Source organism: Tachypleus tridentatus, unplaced genomic scaffold (genome assembly GCF_004210375.1).
Source record: "Tachypleus tridentatus isolate NWPU-2018 unplaced genomic scaffold, ASM421037v1 Hic_cluster_1, whole genome shotgun sequence".
Taxonomy (NCBI): domain Eukaryota; kingdom Metazoa; phylum Arthropoda; class Merostomata; order Xiphosura; family Limulidae; genus Tachypleus; species Tachypleus tridentatus.
Window position 1 is genome coordinate 18,556,957 of NW_027467777.1, and position 4,075 is coordinate 18,561,031.

Consider the following 4,075-nt stretch of genomic DNA (forward strand, 5'->3'; position numbering starts at 1 on the left):
CTAAATAGTTACTTTAAGTCAGATTTACCAGCTACTAAATAGTTACTTTAGGTCAGATTTACCAGCTACTAAATAGTTACTTTAGGTCAGATTTACCAGCTACTAAATAGTTACTTTAAGTCAGATTTACCAGCTACTAAATAGTTACTTTAGGTCAGATTTACCAGCCATCTAAATACTCACTTTAAGTCAGATTTACCAGCTACTAAATAGTTACTTTAAGTCAGATTTACCAGCTACTAAATAGTTACTTTAGGTCAGATTTACCAGCTACTAAATAGTTACTTTAGGTCAGATTTACCAGCCAGCCACTAAATAGTTACTTTAAGGTCAGATTTACCAGCTACTAAATAGTTACTTTAAGATAGATTTACCAGCTACTAAATAGTTACTTTAGGTCAGAATTACCAGCCATCTAAATAGTTACTTTAAGTCAGATTTACCAGCCATTTAAATAGTTACTTTAAGTCAGATTTACCAGCTACTAAATAGTTACTTTAGTCAGATTTACCAGCCATCTAAATAGTTACTTTAAGTCAGATTTACCAGCTACTAAATAGTTACTTTAAGTCAGATTTACCAGCTACTAAATAGTTACTTTAAGTCAGATTTACCAGCTACTAAATAGTTACTTTAAGTCAGATTTACCAGCTACTAAATAGTTACTTTAGGTCAGATTTACCAGCCATCTAAATAGTTACTTTAAGTCAGATTTACTTTAGTTACTTTAAGTCAGATTTACCAGCCATCTAAATAGTTACTTTAAGTCAGATTTACCAGCTACTAAATAGTTACTTTAAGTCAGATTTACCAGCCATCTAAATAGTTACTTTAAGTCAGATTTACCAGCCATCTAAATAGTTACTTTAAGTCAGATTTACCAGCCATCTAAATAGTTACTTTAAGTCAGATTTACCAGCTACTAAATAGTTACTTTAAGTCAGATTTACCAGCTACTAAATAGTTACTTTAAGTCAGATTTACCAGCTACTAAATAGTTACTTTAAGTCAGATTTACCAGCTACTAAATAGTTACTTTAAGTCAGATTTACCAGCTACTAAATAGTTTACTTAAATAGTTACTTTAAGTCAGATTTACCAGCCATCTAAATAGTTACTTTAAGTCAGATTTACCAGCCATCTAAATAGTTACTTTAAGTCAGATTTACCAGCCATCTAAATACTCACTTTAAGTCAGATTTACCAGCTACTAAATAGTTACTTTAAGTCAGATTTACCAGCTACTAAATAGTTACTTTAGGTCAGATTTACCAGCCATCTAAATAGTTACTTTAAGTCAGATTTACCAGCCATCTAAATAGTTACTTTAAGTCAGATTTACCAGCCATCTAAATAGTTACTTTAAGTCAGATTTACCAGCTACTAAATAGTTACTTTAAGTCAGATTTACCAGCTACTAAATAGTTACTTTAGGTCAGATTTACCAGCCATCTAAATACTCACTTTAAGTCAGATTTACCAGCTACTAAATAGTTACTTTAAGTCAGATTTACCAGCTACTAAATAGTTACTTTAGGTCAGATTTACCAGCCATCTAAATACTCACTTTAAGTCAGATTTACCAGCCATCTAAATAGTTACTTTAGGTCAGATTTACCAGCCATCTAAATAGTTACTTTAAGTCAGATTTACCAGCTACTAAATAGTTACTTTAGGTCAGATTTACCAGCTACTAAATAGTTACTTTAAGTCAGATTTACCAGCTACTAAATAGTTACTTTAAGTCAGATTTACCAGCTACTAAATAGTTACTTTAGGTCAGATTTACCAGCCATCTAAATAGTTACTTTAAGTCAGATTTACCAGCCATCTAAATAGTTACTTTAAGTCAGATTTACCAGCCATCTAAATAGTTACTTTAAGTCAGATTTACCAGCTACTAAATAGTTACTTTAGGTCAGATTTACCAGCTACTAAATAGTTACTTTAGGTCAGATTTACCAGCCATCTAAATAGTTACTTTAGGTCAGATTTACCAGCCATCTAAATAGTTACTTTAAGTCAGATTTACCAGCCATCTAAATAGTTACTTTAAGTCAGATTTACCAGCCATCTAAATAGTTACTTTAAGTCAGATTTACCAGCTACTAAATAGTTACTTTAGGTCAGATTTACCAGCTACTAAATAGTTACTTTAGGTCAGATTTACCAGCCATCTAAATACTCACTTTAAGTCAGATTTACCAGCCATCTAAATAGTTACTTTAAGTCAGATTTACCAGCCATCTAAATACTCACTTTAAGTCAGATTTACCAGCTACTAAATAGTTACTTTAGGTCAGATTTACCAGCTACTAAATAGTTACTTTAGGTCAGATTTACCAGCTACTAAATAGTTACTTTAAGTCAGATTTACCAGCTACTAAATAGTTACTTTAAGTCAGATTTACCAGCTACTAAATAGTTACTTTAAGTCAGATTTACCAGCCATCTAAATACTCACTTTAAGTCAGATTTACCAGCCATCTAAATAGTTACTTTAGGTCAGAATTACCAGCCATCTAAATAGTTACTTTAAGTCGGATAATAGCTACTTTTAGTCAGATCTAGAACCTTCTAAATAGCTACTTTTAGTCAGATCTACAAGTCATCTAAATAGCTATTTTTAGTCAGATCTAGAACCTTCTAAATAGCTACTTTTAGTCAGATCTACAAGTCATCTAAATAGCTATTTTTAGTCACATCTATATCTATCAGTGACCTAAATAGCTACTTTTAGTCAGATATATATCTATCAGCCGCCTAAATAGATACTTTTAGTCAGGTCTATCAGGTGTCTGAATAGCTGCTTTTAGTCAGATCTATCAGCCTGAAAAAGCTATTTAGACATAGCTATTTTTAGTCAGGTCTATCAGGTGTCTAAATAGCTATTCTTAGTCAGAACTATCGGATCTACACAGTCGTGTAAGAAGTTATCAGTTAGTGTTATTTTTGAACAGGTTGAAACGAATTAAGATATAACGTACTCTAGAATGTTAACATTCCCGGTACCATGTTAACATATAACGTACTCTAGAATGTTAACATTCCCGGTACCATGTTAACATATAACGTACTCTAGAATTCTTAATTTAACAGGTACCCGGAATGGTACAATGACACTAAAAGTGGTGTTTGTGTTTATTTCGAATCTTCAGAGTATGACGTTACTTATAATGTAATAATTTCTAAAGTTATAAACAACTCACTAGTTAGACTTATAAACTGCGAACCTTAGTGTTCATTAAATACCAAAGAGAAACAGAAAGACTTGTCATATGTATATATCATTAAGGAATCGTTATATTGTTGTAATCTATATTTTAATGTAGTAATGTGTTTGTTAGAGGGAGCTGTGATTCCTAATGATGACGTAAAGATCATAAAGGCCTACTAGTGTCAAGGAGATGTGACGACAAATTTTCTAGTTCGAGGGCAGATTACAAACACGAGATGGTTACGAATATTGTAGTTTCTTTGAGGATAGTAGAGTCGTTTCTAGCCTGTAGAGTGAATTAGTGTTTTCCAGCTGTGAAATTTACTAGTTTAATTTTTACATAAGTATAACGCAGTTAGCATGATTTATAATCGTGGACTATAACAGTGCAGAGTAAAAACAGTTTGTTAAGAAATAAATAAACTTATTTGTTATCATTTACTGTATTTAACTTGGGATTATGTTCAAGGAATAATTTAAAAGAACTTGCCGATAAAGTAACAACGTTACAACAATATGTCTAAAACATCCAATCAGATAAACATTAATACCATGTTAAAGGTACAATTAATCAGAAAATCATAATAGATATTTAAAAACAAAGTCACATTAAAATATAGTTAATAAGGAACCTGCAAATGTTAAGAATTAGCTACACAATCAGTGAGACTTTGAGAGTTTAGTAGTTTTAGACCAAACTGTTTCAGGTCAATATTTTATCATAGCCTTTATGCTGGTATAATAATATTTTATAATGACTAGTTACGGCAAACAGGTGTCTTTAAATAATTTGCGAGATGACTTCACCTTATGAAGAGTTCTGTTATTTGGCCGAGCATGCAGCAGCGCCATCTGTTC